The following is an 18,749-nucleotide window of genomic DNA, read 5'->3' as shown; positions in this document are numbered from 1 at the left end:
CCTGGGTGCCTGGGCTGCTGCCCAGTCAGGTAGTAACAGGAAAATTCCTTCCTAGCCTGCAAAAGGTGACTGGTATGTGCGCACAGCAAGCCCCCAAAACACAGTCCTAATCCAAAAGTTGGGAAATGGGAAAGTTGTTCCCAGATACAGGATGACACCTACGGCAAGGGAAAGTCTTATAAGCCATCCCCGCAGGTGCATGGGAGACAATGGACTTCTGCTGCACCCTTCTATCTTGACAATCACCCATGGAGCATTTGTCCTCCCTTCCCTAAACTCAGAAGGAGGCTGAGTGTTCATTTATTTTTAGCAGTATAATTACCATTATGGCAAATCTCAAAGGGATGTGGCCTGCTTGCAGATCAGTCTCTGGCTAGATCCTTAAAGTGGTTTGGGTTGATATTCAGATGGTGCCAATCAATGATGATCTTAATGCACCACCAACGCTTTGGGTAACCACAGGATCACTGGCTGTGTAGCAGCATTCCTTGATAAACATGCTTCAGAATTCACTGGTCTTTCATCCTAATAATATGGCCATACCAAGAAAGTCTTGTGAAGATCCAATACAGTACAGTACTTCATAGTATACTACCAAATAGTAAACTATATTTTGTAGGCCAAATTCTCAGGTCCATACTCAGTTTATACTTAGGAACCCCTCAGGTAGAACTCCCACTGACTTCTATAAGTACTGAACTAAAAAACTGAGTGAGGACTGCAGGATTTCCTATAAACATAACGCATTCTTAGTAATATAATACCTCACACAGTGCTCTATTACTATATCATTGCTGGGAAGGTGGGTGAGACTGGTAGTTTAGGTTTTTGGTGAGTCTTGATGTCTTTGCAGATTAGTGAAGTAAGATTTTTTTTTTTTTTTTAGCAGAAAGGAGTCAGTAGCTATGAGGACTTTGGAGGGATCAGGGATCAAGTGTCATTAAAGAGGCAAGGGTGCAGCTGGACAGTAGGATTCCATTCAGTGTTTTATTTATTTTAAAGGCCTTTGGACCTGAAACACAAATAGTTATTGGGGCCTCACCTTGTATGAAAATGAACCAACCTGGCACTTATCTCTTTAATTTTGGTGTTTACCATTTGCTGTGTTTAATCAAACCTCTGCTTAATGCCCACACTTCACTAGGCTTGAAATAATTCATGCACATAAGCAGGGCCATCCTTACCCATATTCAAAGTATGCAGCTGCATAGGCACCAGGAAACTTGGGGCTCCAAATTTCCTGGTGCCCTGCGCAACTGCATGCTGCTCCAGCCTCTGCCCTGCCTCTTCCCCAGGCCCCCCCCCCCTGGACCGCCTCTCCCTACCCCTGCCCCATCCCAGTCCCGCCCCCACTCCACCCCTTCCCCAAAGCCCCTGCCCTGCTCCGCTTCTGCTCCACCTCTTCCCGCCCCTGCTCCACCCCAGCCCCGCCCCTTCCCATCCCTGCTCCACCCCAGCCCTGCCTCTTCCCACCTCTGAGGACTGCAGCAGGGCCGGGCCTGAGCTCACTGGCGGCGGGAAGTACAGGGACCCCGCCCCAACCGTGCCACCGGTGAGTGCTGGGGGGTGGTTCCCCACTGCCCCCAAACCAGCCCCCGCTCCCCCAGGGAGGCCTGCCCCCTCCCCCCCGTGGGAGAGCTGTGTAGGGCCCAGAATACCTAGGGACGGCCCTGCACATAAGTACTATGCAACCACCTGTGCTCACCTAATTCTAGCCAAAATAATACCTCTAACCAGATTGTGTAGATTCTTATCATCATAGAATCATAGAACTGGAAGGGACCTCGAGAGGTCATCTAGTCCAGTCCTCTGCACTCAAGGCAGGTCTAAGTGTTATCTAGACCATCCCTGACAGGTGTTTGTCTAACCTGCTCTTAAAAATCTCCAATGATGGAGATTCCACAACCTCCCTAGACAATTTATTCCAGTGCTTAACTACTCTGACAGTTAGGAAGTTTTTCCTAATGTCCAACCTAAACCACCCCTGCTGCAATTTAAGCCCATTGCTTCTTGTCCTATCCACAGGGGTTAAGAAGAACAATTTTTCTCTGTCCTCCTTGTAACAACCTTTTATGTACTTGAAAACTGTTATTGTGACCCCTCTCAGTCTTCTCTTCTCCAGACTAAACAAACCCAATTTTTTTCAATCTTCCCTCATAGGTCATGTTTTCTAGACCTTTAATCATTTTCATTGCTCTTCTCTGGACTTTCTCCAATTTGTCCACATCTTTCCTGAAATGTTGCTCCCAGAACTGGAACACAATGCTCCAGTTGAGGTCTAATCAGCACAGAGTAGAGCAGAAGAATTACTTCTTGTGTCTTGCTTACAACACTCCTGCTAATACATCCTGGAATGATGATTGCTTTTTTTTTTTGCAACAGTGTTACCCTATTGACTCATATTTAGCTTGTGATCCACTGTGACCCCCAGATCCCTTTCCGCAGTACTCCTTCCTAGACAGTCATTTCCCATTTTGTATGTTTGCAACTGATTGTTCCTTCCTAAGTGGAGTACTTTGCATTTGTCCTTATTGACTTTCATCTTATTTACTTCAGACAATTTCTCTAGTTTGTCCAGATCATTTTGAATTTTAATCCTATCCTCCAAAGCACTTGCAGCCCCTCCCAGCTTGGTATCGTCCACAAACTTTGTAAGTGTCCTCTCTATTCCATTATCTAAATCATTGATGAAGCATTATGTACCTTATCTTTTTCCTTTACTTCATGGATTGGGAATAGTGGACCAAATCTTGCATCCTCTGCACACTTGACATTTTCATTGACTTTAGTGCATGTTTTGGGTACAAAAGGAACACAAGATCAGATCTAAACATCCAACACACTTTTACAGGACACAAAGACAGTCAAGTTACAGAAGCTTATCAGAGGGTCATTGGGAGGTGGAGAAGACATGGGAGGTGAGCTAAGGGGCTGGATTTTGTTGTTTTGCCTGGGGTTTCATTGGAATTTCAGTTGCCTGAATTTTAAACTGTATGGCTTTAATAGATGAACTCTTTGGGCAGGGTCTGACTTTTTATACAATGTTTATACAGCTCCTAGCCCAACGATGTCCTGGTCCATTAGTAGGGCTTCAAGGTGCCATGGTAATACAAATAATAAATAATAATAATAATAATAATAACAAACTAATACCAGATTTACAGTTAGAGGGAGAAAATCTTTTGGTCAGATTTGTAAATATCTGTCCCAATCCAAAACCAACACATTTTATCTGCATCTGACCTTCCCTGAATTTGGTTTAGCATTAGTGCTCTATATTTGAACTCCAGCCTCTTTGTATGTGGAATTCTTTGTTCTTTTGGTAGTATTGAGCCTAAAGTTATTACTTCTTTGTGAGAGCAATGTCTTTCCTTGGTGTCAGTGTTTGTGTTCCTCCCAAATGACATGTAGTTTTATCTGCCCACTGTCTTGCCACTTTGTGGTGTTTTACACGTGTATTTCTACCTTTCTTTCTTTCTTCCTTTTTTTTAAGTATAGCGGCTTTGCTTTCTATATGCCAACTGTCGGTATGGATAAAAAGCATCCCTGGAAGGATGTGTATTTGAACTGGCAGAGTGTATAATTGACATTGAGCATAAGTTATTTTTGTGTCATGGCTTTGGCATGTTGATTGTCAGGAAAACTTTTCTAACGAAAGCCATCCACACTTGCCAGCTGTGCCATTAAGGCACATGCCAGCTTCTTTTATGAATGCAGCTTGATGATAAAGTGCCAATGATTGGTGGGGAGAAGAATGGTTATTTTAATATTTGTGAACAGAGCAATCGACCTGATCCAACTCTCAATGAAGTCATTGGGAGTCTTTCTATTGATTTCAATGGAATCTGACTTGGACCCAATGGTATTATCTTAAAAACAAGTGTTTCCTTCCATCCCTTTCTAAAATTAAATTTCAATAACAAATGTGTGATACTAAAATAGTGCTGAGGAAATATGGCCAATCAGTCTTGTTGACAGCTGGTAGCTGTTGGTGTGCTAAGGAGATATTTGCCAGTCAGAAGTGGGTTATTTTTATCTGTCCTCTCCTTTCATTATCACATTTCCTTCTGGTTCTGAGGAACAGATCTATTTTTTTCTTTGATGCAATAGCAAAGAAAGTAAAGGCTAAACAAAAATTAAATCCAGGAAAAGCCAGCTGGCATGCTAAAATCCTTTTTCAAACAAAAGTCTATGCAAACCAGGGCTTTATGGAAGCGCCAGGGAGAGAAAATAAGGTAAACTTATTCTCATTTGCACTTCTGGTGTTTGCTGTTTCTGTGCCCACCAGCAGCCACAAAATGGTAAGGCAACATTTTAACTAACAATAAGGCCCCCAATTCCTCCTCCTCATTTGTATCCAGTTAGTTAGCATCTCTGTATATGTAACATAGTGGTATTTTACAAACCTAGGGCCCAATGTAGTCATTGCATCACATCCATAATGTGATTAAGAAGGTACAGTTTATGCCAATCAACACTTCACTCTTTATTCTGTCCAACAGTAAACAGTTGCTAGAACTGCTATGTTGAAGACAACATTCACCCAGAAGGGAGATAGAAAGAGAGAGAGAGAAGGCTTTTTTTCAACATATGCATCCTGGCAAGCTGCCACACCTCCGTCTTCTCGCTGAATTTATGCTGCAATAGCTGAAAGTAACCTGTAAGCAGATTTAAAAAAAAACAAAACAGTCAAAACTCAGAGAATCAGAGAGGAAAACAGGGAAAGAATCCAACAGCAAAACAAGAATAGAGAAAAAGAAACATGGAGAATAATATGGTGCATGGGAAACAGACCAGTGAACTAAAAGAGCTATAGTAAATTTAGCTGCATTCTGCTTGCAGGTTTAAAGTTCTGTATGATAGGAGAAATTAAAACTTTGTGAAACTAGTTGATAGTCTCAGTTCACATTCTGCAGACAGGCCTCATGCCGCAAAATTCATTACCAAAGCCAACACTGAAATTCTTGGGGCCACATCAGCAGAGAAAGTTGAATAAATGAATGGCCATGAAAATGATACTATTCTCTAACCTCTATCTTACATTGTGACACAATGTGGAGAAGCTTCCTCTGCACACATTGTACCTCTGAGCCCAATCTTGCACTTCTGGAATATTTTGGGGCTGATATGTATTTGTATATCTGACTCCGATGGGCCTTCCCAGGTACTTGGAGGTGCACATTCACCTGGTGGCTGCTGCATTTTGTGCCTACTGCCAGCCCCAAGTCTGGAGCTTTGTATAATTTAATGATCTAAATGTTTGATATACATAGACATTTCCATTATATTACCGTATTCTGTGAAAACTTAAAAAAAAAACTTTTGTCAAAGAAATAAATGACTCTTCTTCGAAAGCTAGACCTACATATTTTATAAAGGATGATCTGTTAATGGCACCTCTTAATGTTAATGGCCAAGACTATAACAGGGTTCAAAAAAGAACTAGATACATTCATGGAGGATAGGTCCATCAATGGCTATTAGGCAGGATGGGCAGGGATGGTGTCCCTAGCTTCTGTTTGCCAGAAGCTGGGAATGGGCAACAGGGGATGGATCACTTGATGATTACCTGTTCTGTTCATCCCCTCTGGGGCACCTGACATTGGCCGCTGTCGGAAGACAGGATACTGGGTTAGACGGACCTTTGGTCTGACCCAGTATGGCCATTCTTATGTTCTCTTTTCTGATTAAATCTGACCTCACATATTTCAGGCATAAACTATATGCAGGGATCACAGCTGCCACTTTGATTTCTTCATACTCGATGCACACATGAAATCAAGTCATCATGACAAAACTTCAGAAGTGTTTGAATTCTGGATGCCTTCTTTTTTGACACAGAACTTTGGGAATACAGTGGGTCAAAAAAATTTATATTTCTGCAAAAAACTTAGACTAAAATGAAATGTTTTTGTTTCATTTGACAGGAGAAGGAGAAAATAAGTGGGAGGAATAATTGCAAAAACTCCAAATTTTTCAGTTTTTCAATGGTAAAACTGAAAAATTTTAACCACAAAATTTTGTGTGAGCCTCTTCATTTTGATTAGAAAGTTATTTTTTGTCAATAATTTTAAAGTGAAATATTTCAACCAGCTCTACTTAGAACACACAGGCCTTATTTTCAGATATGTTAAGCAACCCCAGCTCTCACTGGGAACTCACGGGGTATTTGTGGAAACCAGATCCTGGGTGTTTCAATTTGGGCACCTCAAATTAGTAGACACACTTGATAGTTCTGGCCTCAATAGCTCAATAACATGCATGGTGCCTGCACAAAACTGCATTCACAACAATAAGGTCACACTGAGAGATGGTCATAAATCAGACCCTTAAAGTGTGACAGCTGCAAAGGGCTGCTATACTCTAAGATGGTTGTGATATATTTATATTTTGCATGAGAGATATTCTTGGCAAAAAGTGAGTGCTTCAGGTATATAGTTGGGATCAGTGATGATCGGCTGGCCTAGATAAAATGATTTACAAGTTAAATATAATGAACCTGCATGGTTCAATATAACTTATTTGCTGCTAGTAGTTCTCAATCAGTATTCTGGCACTAAACACCTATTACCAATCCAATATTTGAATCTGTGCATTACTCCAACAGTTAACCTTGACTATCTGAAGTGCACATCTTTAGATTTAGTATCGTGCTCATTTCTATCTTGTGCTGTCAAAAAATATTAAATCTTTGCTCATCCATTCATTTTGCATGTAGACAGACAGATGGCTGTTTTGGATCACTGTACAGCACAACAGATGTCAGAATTGAGGACCAGAGAACTCTGCCAAATTAATTAAGGCTCTTCCACCAGTCTGGATGGAAAGAGTAGTGTATTACCATTTCATAGGGTCTCTATTATAAATTATGTCATTCTGTGAGGTTATCTCCTTTGAATTACAGGTTTTCTTGTGAGCTCTTCTTGTGTGATGGGTTACAGGACTTTGAAACAGAGTGTAGAGGTAATAGCCAGATGTTGAATGGTGAATGAACAATCCTAAAATCAAATAGAAATAATAACTTTGGAGCATTAGTGTAGGAATACATGTGATAAATAGGCATCAGTGTCCAATGGGAGCAAAAGTTCTTATGGGGTCCAGCAGGCGATTTTAAATCTTCATCCATTGATCTTATTTATATTTATTAATTAAATACCAGATAACTTATTAAACAACCTTTTTTGGGGGAACCTGTATTCATCCGGCTACCCACTATCACATTGGTATATACTTCTCTTTAATTGTATCTTCATCAGTGAACGTGGGATCTGATTCTGCAAGATGCTGAGCACATGTCACTGACTTAATGGGAGTTCAGGGTGCTCAGACGGATGAGCCCCATGCATTAGCCTTGGAATACTGTGAGCAGCGAGGGACAGGACAGTGCCTTGGTGTCTATGGATTAGATGCTATAGTGCAATGTGTCTGCTTTGTGAAACATCCTCAATGGGCTGTGGTTGCAAAATCTCTCATCTGCCAACAGGAGGATTTTGGCTGAGTTAGGTTGAAAGCATAACTCATCAGTTGCACACCCATATGAAAAGAAACCTAAGGATTCGTATGGTTAGATATTGGTCCCTTTAGAGAGGCTTTCTAGATAAAGACAAAATTGATTTTTTTTTCACTATAGTGACACAGATAACCTTCCTTTCCAGAATTGGGCTCTCATATCTTTTACAGATTCATAGATTATAAAACCCAGAAGAGACCATTGTGATCATCTAATCTAGCCTCCAGTATAACACAAGATATAGAGCTCCCCTGAATAAATTCCAGTTTGACCTACAGCATATCTTTTAGAAAAACTTCCAGTATCAGAGAATCCACCATGGCCCTTAACTTGTTCCATTGGTTAATTACCAACACTGTTAAAAATAAGCACTCTATTTCTAGTCTAAATTTGTCTAGATTCAATTTACAGCCATTGAATCATATTATACCACTGTCTCTAAACTAAAGAGCTCTGTATTATCAAATTTCTGTTTCCCATATAGGTACTTAAACTGTGATCAAGTCACCCCTTACCCTTCTCTTTGTTCAGCTAAACAGATTGAGCTCCGTAGTGAGGAGGTGTGGCCTCCCTTTGAGATTGACCAGGAGGGACCACAACCTGCCACCTGCTGGGCAGAGCCAGGAAGGCCACGCCCTGCCTGCCAGAACTGGAAGGGCAGGACAGGAAGAGGAAGTATAAAAGGCTGGCCCTGCTGCTCAGTTGGGCTGGAACTACCAAAGGAGATAGACACATCCTGCTTGCTTCTAGATCCCAAAGGGGACCCCAGCCATACCAAGGACTGGCAAGCACTCCCAGGTCACCGGCTGATGGAGCTGCTGAGGAGCTGCTGGGGTTGCCCCCTGAGGACTGGCCAGAGCTGCCGGCCAACCGGGACACCGACGAGCTGCTGGGGCTGTTGCTGGCCACCTGCCCTGGGGAAATGGAGGACAACTACAATGTAGAGGGACTAAGCCCCGGGGATTTAGAAAGTAGCCCAGAGAAACTTGACAACATTCTGTTGAGTGTTGGCCTGTTACAAGGTCAGCATGTTGTGGGCACATCCCCGCTGATCCAGTGGCGGACCACTCTGCCACTGTAAGGGCTCTGGGCTGGGATGCAGTGGAGTTGTGTGGGCCGATTGGCCCCCTACCCCTACCTCTCCACCCCCGGGATGGCAGCCTCCCCACCTTAGGCCAGGAAGCCTGTGTTAGTCTATCATCCACAGAGCTAGGACACAGACGGTGTTGGTGCTCACCCCTGCCTGAGTCCCTAAATGGTGTTGGTGCTCAACCCTGCCTGAGGGCCTAGGACTTCCAGACTTTGTTGCTCTGTCCTGCTTGCAGGCCAGAGCCCCCTAGATTATTTGCTACCCCGCCCTGACTGAAGCCCAGGGCTCATAGACTGCTTTACAGTGCCCTCTGTTGGATAGAATTAGAACTGCTCAACTGTGTGTCAAAAGTCCTGTATTCCTAGCAGCTAATGGAGATTCTCTTTTGGATCAAGTAGTGTGGGAGCCTGTGCTTTTGGAACAGAAGTATGCCAGTTCATTGTCTGCTGCTGCCGCCATGAAGTCCTGTCTGCCTACCATGTGAAGCATAGTGACAAAAATGAAGTTTGAGGTGAGCACAGATTTGTTACAATATTTTGTCATATGTTCAGGGGCATGATTGACTAGACAAATATGCCTTCCTTTTCATTGTTCACTTATTCTATTAGAGGCTTTAGTCTGTAGACAGATGTCAACATACATGTTTTCGCCATAGTTCTTTGCATAAGGCAGGTACATCCACTGACGATTATTCAGCAAACAGAATAAAAAAGTGATTGTAATAAAAGTGGTAAAGACATTGATTTAAATAATCTTTTCTGAAGTTACTATGAGATGAGACTTTTGACAGAAGAGTTAGTACAATCAACTGTTACAGGAGACACTCCCAATGCCTGAATGAGTTGCATTAATGACTCTTTGCTTAAGGATCTAGAGTGGGGAATTTAGCAGATTATTGTCACATCAACTTGCCGAGTAGGCCATATTCTGATTTCATACTGGTTAACTCCATGGAATCAGATTGGGCAAAAGATAGCATAAATGAAATCAGAATTAGGCCCATTGTCTCAAAAAGCAGAAGTATGATAAAAATTGCTACCCTGCGTAACCTGGAGTAAATTAAGATACACCGGATTGATGTCTGTGTGAGATCTAAATCTGGTCCAAAAGTCTGAGGTGATTTTGAAGTCACACATCCCCTCTGGCTGGCTGGAGATGGGGCACTGGAACAGTTTTTATTGGGGAGGCCATTGAACAAAACTGTAAACAGTGTATATTATGGAAGCCATTTGTTCGGTTGCTATTATTATTTCAAATGGGGGGGGGGGGCTGCTGCACCTCCAGCACCCATAGTTCCAGCATGCAAGGAGCTGAAGGAACAGAGGGTGACATTTGTTTGGAAGAACTAACACAAAGGATACTAAGGAGTCTTGAATGAAGATTAGCAAAACAGCTGTTTTGCTAGAGATAGGAAAATGAAGCTACATCTGAGAGTCATAAGCAGCAATTTGTTCTTGTCATTACTATGCATGCTTAGGAGCTTAAATATAGTATCTTGTTTCATTTTTCCCCAACAAGGAAGCTACTCCTCAATAGAGCTGGTTGGAAATACTGGTACATTGACCCCAGAATTTTATGGAAAATATTTCTCAGATCCAGGATGGAATTGCTGGTGAAATGAAATTGAGCCCCCAGAATAGCCAATAACCCGTGGCTAGGACAATCTGTGCTCTGAGTCAGGCAGGATAGGAACTTGAACTAGGGCCTCCCACATGAGTGCCCTACCAGGGGCACCAGAACAGGTTGGGTCAGGGGACCATGGCCCCATCACTTTTAAAAGTGGGAAGGCTATGCTCTTCCAGTTTTTACCATCCATAAGAGTGAGGGCCTGGGGAAGGAGGTAGAGAGGAGCGAGCGGGGGTGGGGGTGGGGGTGAGGTATTGGGGGGAAGAGGTGGAGCGGGGGCAGGGCCTCAGTGAAAGGAGCGATTCGAGGGCAGGGCCTCGGGGAGAAGGAGTGGCATGAGGGTGGGGGTCAGGGAGAAGAGGCAGTGCAAGGGAGGGGCCTCAGGAAAGGGGCAGCACGGGAGTCAGGGGCTCACGGGGAAGGGGCAGCACTGGGTGGCAGGGCCACGGTCCAGGAACCTGTGGCCCTGCACTTTTAGGGGGTTTCTGCTGCTCCTGGCCCTGGCCCTGCTCCCCAGACTAGTGTGGAGTGCATCTCTCTCTCTGGAAAATTTTTGAACCTCAATGCACAACTAGAATTTTTGTGAAAATGTCTCAAATTTTCACAGGATGGAAAAAACATTTCATACCCCAGCTCTACTCCATGAGTCCAAATCATATCTGCTTCCTTGAAATTCAGCAAAACTCTCAGCTGCTGAGAGGGCTCAGTGTAATTTGGCTCACACTATACTTGGATGCAGATTTTAACTATGGAGTCAGCTCAGGGTCAGTTTTACACTATATGAAAGGAGCTGCGTATCACACCTTTGCAATATACCAGGATATTATTATGATATTCAAGAAGCAAGGAAGCAGACACTACCTTCATCAACACATGGATCACCCACATTATTTGGCATCATAATGTAGATAGCAAATTGACCTCAATGAAGTCTGCTCATGCCAGTGATCTTTCTTATCTGCTGTCCTTTATATCCTCTGCTGTTGTATTTACATCTTCTATTGCTTATGCTATGAATATGGCCATGTCTAACACTACCGCGGTAAGTTGACCTATGCTACGCAACTCCAGCTACATGAATAATAATAATAATAATGTAGCTGGAGTCGACGTACCTTAGGTCGAGGTACCCTTACTCTTCTCATCGGGAGTAGAGTTATGTTAGCAACAAGAAGAAGCTAAGGGAAAGTGTGGGGCCTTTACTGAATGGGGGAGGCAACTTAGTGACAGATGATGTGGAAAAAGCTGAAGTACTCAATGCTTTGTTTGCCTCAATCTTCACTGACAAGGTCAGCTCCCAGACTGCTGCACTGGGCAGTACAGTATGGGGAGGAGGTGAGCAGCCCTAAATGGTGAAGGAACTATTTGGAAAAGCTGGACATGCACAGTCCATAGGGAGTTGGCTGATGTGATTGCAGAACCATTGGCCATTACCTTTGAAAACTTGTGGCAATTGAGGAAGGTCCCAGATGACTGGAAAAAGGCAAATATAGTGCCCATCTTTAAAAAGGGGGAGAAGGAGAATTCAGGGAGCTACAGACCAGTCAGCCTCACCTCAGTCCCTGGCAAAATCATGGAACAGGTCCTAAAGGAATCCATTTTGAAGCACTTGGAGGAGAGGAAGGTGATCAGGAACAGTCAACATGGATTCACCAAGGGCAAGTCATGCCTGACCAACCTGATTGCCTTCTATGATGAAATAACTGGCTCTGTGGCTATGGGAAAAGTGGTGGATGTGGTATACCTTGACTTTAGGAAAACTTTTGATATGGTCTCCCACAGTATTCTTGCCAGCAAGTTAAAAACGTATGGATTAGATGAATGAACTATAAGGTGGATAGAAAGCTGGCTAGATCGTCGGGCTCAACGGGTAGTGATCAATGGCTCAATGTCAAGTTCACAGATGACACTTAGCTGGGGGGAGAGTTAGTTACGCTGGAGGGTAGGGATAGGGTCCAGAGTGAAATACAGTGGAAAAAATACAGTGGAAAATATAGTGGGAAAATGTGAACATTATGAGTGTGTGTTAGTCTCATGGCAAAAGAAACAGCTTCTCCTTCCTACATTAACCTCTGGGGATAGGACACTAAGCAATAGGCTTAAATTGCAGCCAGGGCAGTTTAGGTTGGACATTAGGAAAAATTTCCTGTCAGGGTGGTTAAGCACTGGAATAAATTGCCCAGGGAGGTTGTGAAATCACTATCATTGGAGATTTTTAAGAGCAGGTTAGACAAACACCTGTCAGGGATAGTCTAATATTCACTCCTGACATGAGTACAGTGGGCTGGACTAGATAATCTCTTGAGGTCCCTTCCAGACCTATGATCCTATGATTCTATGAAACTGGTCTATTGAATAAGGAGCTGTCTGCTTTCTCACCTTGTCTTAAGGATAATTTAAGGAAGAGAAAAGCAAAAGAAAAGTAAGGGAGTAAAAAATACAATGCTAATAATATAGAGGATGGATCAGATCATCCTGAATGGTAACACGTATTTGAGAAATATATTGAAACATTCATTTTTAGAAAAGAAAATCTGCAATGAAACCCCAATATGGTAAGGAAATATTATCTTTATTTCAGACTTTCTAACTTCCCAGGCCAGAGGAACATTCCAGCAGACCAGTACAAATGCCCTAAAGGACCAGCAAATAAATATTCTTATAACTCCTTCTGGATTAATGACAAGAAAGAAAAAATGTTGAACCCCGAGTCCATGTTTGGAGAGAAGCTTGCTTTACCTTACTTTACATGCTTTTGTTAGCCATTACTCCTGAAACACACTCCACCTTTCTTCGCTACTAAATAATACACTGGTTTTGCACACTGTGCTTGATTTGCTTACACTGGTTTTATATCAGTGTAATTCCATTGACTTCAACAGATTTACTCCTAAAGCTAATAGGAACCAAAGAAAGACATTCTCCTTCAAGGTGAAGATTCATATGGATTCTCACCCCAGTGATGAGTTGGCCCCAACAATGTCTTGGCTGTGACATCAATGACTAGTGTCTGTGTTTGGTGTCTCTAGTGCCTAGGGAAAAGGCACAACCCAGAGGTGACCTATATACCTTGCCTTCTCCAGTTAAGCCTGCAAGAACTGGGAAGCTGTCTCAAATTCCTATTCATGGCGGAGGCTCTTAAGGTCCAATCAACTGAGTCTAGAACAGAACATTCAGTATGTTTGGGGTAAAAGGCCATCTCCATTGCTATGATCTGTCTCTCAAAGCAGCTTCTTCAGACCTGGCAATTGGCCATGTTGACGTGTGTGACCTTGCCCAAATGAAAGAGGCTCAAGACAGTCAGTGCCAGTAGCATCTCACCATCAAGCACTGCTCAGTGGACTCAGCAAGCTGACCTGGCATTGTCTCATTGTCTCCTGGCTAGAAAGACAGGTTTACCACTCCCATTCTATGTGTTGTTTTGGGAGCAAGGCATGGGGCTGAGACCCAATCTTCCTCCTGCAATATCTTGTTCCAGAGGGAGGTCAACACAGGTGAGGCTGTGACATTGGCTCCCTCACAGCTGGTTTCTGTGGTACTGAAGAATATGGATGCTTTTCTTGTTTGTTTGTTACTGTATCTCAGCAGCCAGATACTATTGGTCATTTCCTGTTGACATTATGGTAGCACTTAGAGGACCCTGAAGTTAAAAGCCTCATTGTGCTAGGCACTGCACACATATGTAAGAGAAAGTCCTTGTCCTGAAGAGCTTCCAATCAGAACTGAATAGACAATACAGACAAGGCTACACTAGGGATAAACTTGACTCCTTTTATCTAAACTACTGGATCACTTTTCACACAAAGCCAAAAATACTGGATATGCTTAATAGCAAAGGACACACTGTCAGAAAAATTAGATGCTGTGTTAAAAGCAAAAAAGAGCTCCTCTGTTGTACCAGCCAGACCTACGAACTGACATGCAGCTATTCTGCAAGAAGAGCACAGTCAAATTATTATGGTACTTGCAATTTCAAAGGAAGCATCAAAACAAGTTTTTTCCTTTAGCTTTTTCATAGGTCTGAGAAATGCTTGAAGTACTTAGTCAAAAGCATCCTATGTAATTTGTGAGGCATTCTGCCAAAAGGAAAGAGAAAACATGTCAATATTGTCTATTCATTGGTAACTTAACCCTTGATTTATTTCATGAATATTTAAAAAGTAGCTGATATGTATATAAATGTGGGGAGGGAAGAGTATTTATATGTGTGTATGTATATATATCTATCTATCCAGGGCAAGATCCTGACCTATTTGGGAGAAAATACTTGGAAAGGCCAGCAGACTTCATGAGTTTCAAATGTAGAGTTAACTTGGAATCATCCCATTAAAAAAGTTTCATACTTGTCCCCTTTGCACTGTACAATGGGCCCAGGGAAATCTGTGGGGAAAATTCCAGAAGTCTCGAGGCATTCACCGAGGGCAGACATATGTCTCTGGAGTACTCCCACACCAAAATGAAGTCACATGTGGGACTAGCCCCTGAAAGCAGGCCATTGAAATAGGCAAGGTTTACATGTTTAATAAGGTCAGCATTCATTTCCACTGGTATTTCTCCTTAGGTGTGAAGAAATATGACTCCACAGAGCACCCTTCCAGATTAGCCCTTCCCCACTTTCTTTTCTCCCATTCCTCTCACCCAGAGGCCCAAATACACAGAGACCACAAGCAGAAGTTTCCACAGAATCAGAAGAAAGGGGATGATGCCACTTAACCCCTTTCTGATACAAATCCAGGCTATTTCTATAGGTTTTCATCCTTTTCCTATGGGAACAGAGGAAGGGGATTATCTGCTCCCAATAGTAGTCCAATTAGGCTCCATCAGGACTTAATTTTGTTTGACACCAAGTTAATTCCCTTCTCAGTTTCTCTCAGTGCATCTAGTCTTCTCTGTGTCACATCTCTTGCACTGTAAGCCGTTCACTGCAGCTCTCATATTCATTTAGGCTGAAGTCTTGACTCCACTGAAGTTAATAGTAAAACTTCCAATGACATTAATGGAGCCAGAATTTCACCCTTTGTGTCCAGTACAGCACCACACACATTACCTGGTTACCAAATAACAGTAACAATATTAATCGAATTGTCCAGTTTAACACACAACAATAATAAGCCAGTATTTTTATGCTTGGCGGCTCTTTAAATCATATATCAGATTCTGAGGCTTTGGAATGTATTAATGTGTAACAAATCTCAACAAAGTACATAACCTATTTATTAATTTATATAGTCTCCAATCAGGATGAGAGACAAAATTCAAGGTTGTCCTGTAGGCAACTAATGCTGAGTTAGAGAAAGTCAATAATGCAAGTCAGATATTATTCTGCCTTGCTTCTCCTTGTGGTTGGAAAACCTTTGATCACATCATAAAGCAAGATCCTTGAAGATCAAAGAGGTCTTTATTGCTAGGCTTCCTATCAAATTAGGATGGAGCCTAAGCATACAAAAGTTGGCATGAATGAATAAAGAAGTCATTCTAAAACCTTAGACAACAGCTTCTCATGATTTTATGGATTCTAGGAGGAAAGAACTTTGACAAGATTAAGTCAAGTTGGTACAAAAGGAACAGAGAAAAAAATGCAAAAGCAACATCTGCCCTTGTCCCTAACTCAGGCTATGTCTATACTACGCACCTTTTAGTGACACAGCCGTGCCATTACAGCCGTGCCGCTAAAAGGCGCACAGTGTAGCCGCTGTTTGTCTGAAGGAGAGAGCTCTCCCACCGACAAAAAACTTCCACCCCCAACGAGCAGCCGTAGCTTTGTTGGCAGGAGAGCTCTCCTGCTGACAAAGCACTGTTCACACCGGCCCTTTTTGTCGGCAAAACTTTTGTCGTTCAGGGTGTGTAGACAAAGCCTCAGTTTCAATTAAGAGTCAATGGTACACAGTGGGTTTTGTATGGATAATTTATATTGTCAAACACTCGTCAGACATGTGCAGTATATTAATGGTCAAATATTCCCAGGTAAGTTAGGAGACAGAAAATTCATGTGGATACCACGAAGGAGACTAGGAAACTTCATATGTTTGGATATGTGACGTTTCTGACTGCTCATTGTGGATGGACTGGAAGGGTTCGCCCTTCTGCAGAAATGTTAAGGTAGTTAAACCCTCAAACCTCTAGATCTGTTGGAGGCTCAGCCATCTGTGAAGCAGCGGTTACTCTATGCTTCTACCTGGTTACTCTCTCCTCCCTCAATGCCATCTCACAGTGCACCCCAACTGCTACAGCCCCAAGCCCCTTTACTGTTCAGATGTTTGCTGAGACATAGGGAACTGTGGTGGATTAATATTGACAGGGTGTGACCGAATGAACTCTGTATTTGCACCCTGCACACCATTGTAATAATCTTTGTACAAAATATGCCTTGTGACGTATCATTTGAAAACTAATAACTCACTGGTCAGTAATGTCATGATGAAATGTGTGTTGCAACATTACATGTAAAGTTATAAACACAAGCTGAAATTAGGCCTGAAATGTGTTTACCAGGCATGTCTCAAAGACAAAGGACAAGCTGTGAGCTCTACGCAGTTGTCATCAAAGCTGATGGGCAATCACCTATCAAGTGGCCATTCTTTAGTGAGGACGAGGGGCAGGAACAAACAGTTCTGCATCTTAGGCTTGGTCTACACTACCCACCTGATTCGGCGGGTAGAGATGGATCTTCTGGGATCGATTTATCGTGTCTCATCTGGACGCGATAAATCGATCCCAGAAGCGCTCCCCTGTCGACTGTGGAACTCCTGCTCGCCGAGAGAAGGAAGCGCTGTCGACGGGGGAGCTTGCCTGCGCCGCGTGGACCCGCAGTAAGTAAACTTAATTCAATCTAGGAAACGTCGACTTCAGCTACGTTATTCTCGTAGCTGAAGTTGCGTTTCCTAGATCGATCCCCCACCCCAGTATGGACCAAGCCTTAGCAAACAACAGCATGGAATCTTTCTCCACCAGCTTCTTTGTCTCCATCCTCACGGCAGGAATGAACTTTATCTAGGGTTAACCCTCAGGAAAATGTATTTCAAAGGGGGAGTGGACTATAATGTGGTGGGGGAAAACATCCCAAGGTATCTCTCCCTATCCATCTCTCTCTTTTTTTTCACCTAAGGAGGAAAAAGAAACAGCTTATGGACTTTGGGAGCAGACCTTGGCCTCAGAATTTGGTCAACAATGTTACTGGGAACATGTGGTAAGGGAATTCACCTTGAACCAAGTCTAGTTTTGTTAAGTTTAGTACTAGGGAATGATTTATCTTTATATTTCTTTTAACCATTTCAGACTTTAATGACTTATACTTGTACCTACTTAAACCCTATCTCCTTGTAGTTAAATAAACTTGTTTTATTCTTTAATGAAAACTAATCCAGTGTTGTTAACTGTGTGGGTAACTCATTTAGGGTTGCTGTGAACTGGAGGCAGAAGGGGTTAGGCACTAGCAGGCTAACTAACCCAGATTCAACCTTTAGAGACATAGTAGTAGATAATGATTGCATTTTTTGTGTGTTTACATATATATTGTTAGAGGTTGACAATGTAACAAAATGGTTTCTGTCTGCCGCTGTATTCTGTTAATTCATAGATCAAAAGGATATGTTAACAGTTATATCATTGTCTTTATTTCTCTTTGTAGTATGTAGTAAACTACCTGTAAATAGCGGGAGAGGGATAGTTGCCTTATGCTAATCCATGCAGCTAATTACCAATGGTGCTTAGGAAATAGAAGGTCTTACTTCAGAGCCACAATGGTCACCTATTGTTCACCCAAGGAATACTTGTTGGCAAGAGGCTGTCAATAGCCTGCCAGAGAGCTATAAAAGAACTCTGGGGCCCTGATCCTCTCATTTCAGAACTGCTTGAGTTTGAGTCACAAGACTGAGGTCTCCAGTTCCAGTCTGGATCACACTGATATTGGACATGGTCTGCCTATTTTGGACAATAACCAGATGAACTGATTCTGGAAAGAACTTTTTGCAACTCTGAAGCTCACCATCTCTGCTATGAAATTGACCTAATAACTTTATTCATGTCTGTATGTATAATTATCTTTTAACCACAGGTCTCTCTCTCTTTTAAAAAATATATTTTAGTTTAGTTAATAAGAATTGGCTGTGAGCATGTATGTGGGTAAGTTCTGAAATATTCAGTGACCTGGGGGTAATGTGCCCGATCCTTTTGGATTGGCAGAACTTTATATATGATTAACAAGATTTTCAGTAATCCTCATCATATTTGACTTGGTGGCCTGGATGGGAGCCCAGTGCTGGATTACTTTAAGGAAAGTGTGTTTTTGGCTTCTGGGTAACCAGTAAAGTATTGTAGAAGCTGTTTTGTTGTCAGCTTGGTGAATCTAATTATCAGAATAACCACCAGTTTGGGGGATCACCTGACCCATTCTTTACAGTTTGCCCTGATTGAGCAATCTCAGTGTGGTCCCCGCCCTGGACCCTGGTCACAGTTGCAAACTGTTGTATGTTGATCCCTGTAGAGGTGCAATGGACCTAATATATCTGTACTGTCCAGGAGAGG

General features: G+C 42.6%; 1 protein-coding gene across 4 annotated transcripts in view; it reads left to right on the top strand.

Annotated features, from left to right (window-relative positions):
• Positions 1–18,548, top strand: part of MOSPD2 (motile sperm domain containing 2) — a 137,631-nt gene extending 119,083 nt beyond the window's left edge. Inside the window, exons 17-19 of one of the 4 annotated variants that reach the window (XR_004643832.1) lie at positions 8,042–9,111; positions 17,332–17,412; positions 17,854–18,548. The gene's annotated coding sequence lies outside the window, so the exon portion shown is untranslated. Of the gene's footprint in view, positions 1–8,041; positions 9,112–12,807; positions 15,878–17,331 lie in introns of those variants that run through there. The other 3 variants (XR_004643833.1, XR_004643830.1, XR_004643831.1) reach the window with 3 other exon arrangements.
• The last annotated feature ends 201 nt before the right edge of the window (positions 18,549–18,749 follow it).

This window comes from Trachemys scripta, chromosome 1 (genome assembly GCF_013100865.1).
Source record: "Trachemys scripta elegans isolate TJP31775 chromosome 1, CAS_Tse_1.0, whole genome shotgun sequence".
Lineage (NCBI taxonomy): Eukaryota > Metazoa > Chordata > Testudines > Emydidae > Trachemys > Trachemys scripta.
The sequence above is the reverse complement of the archived record's forward strand: the minus strand, read 5'-3'. Positions and strand labels throughout refer to the sequence as shown.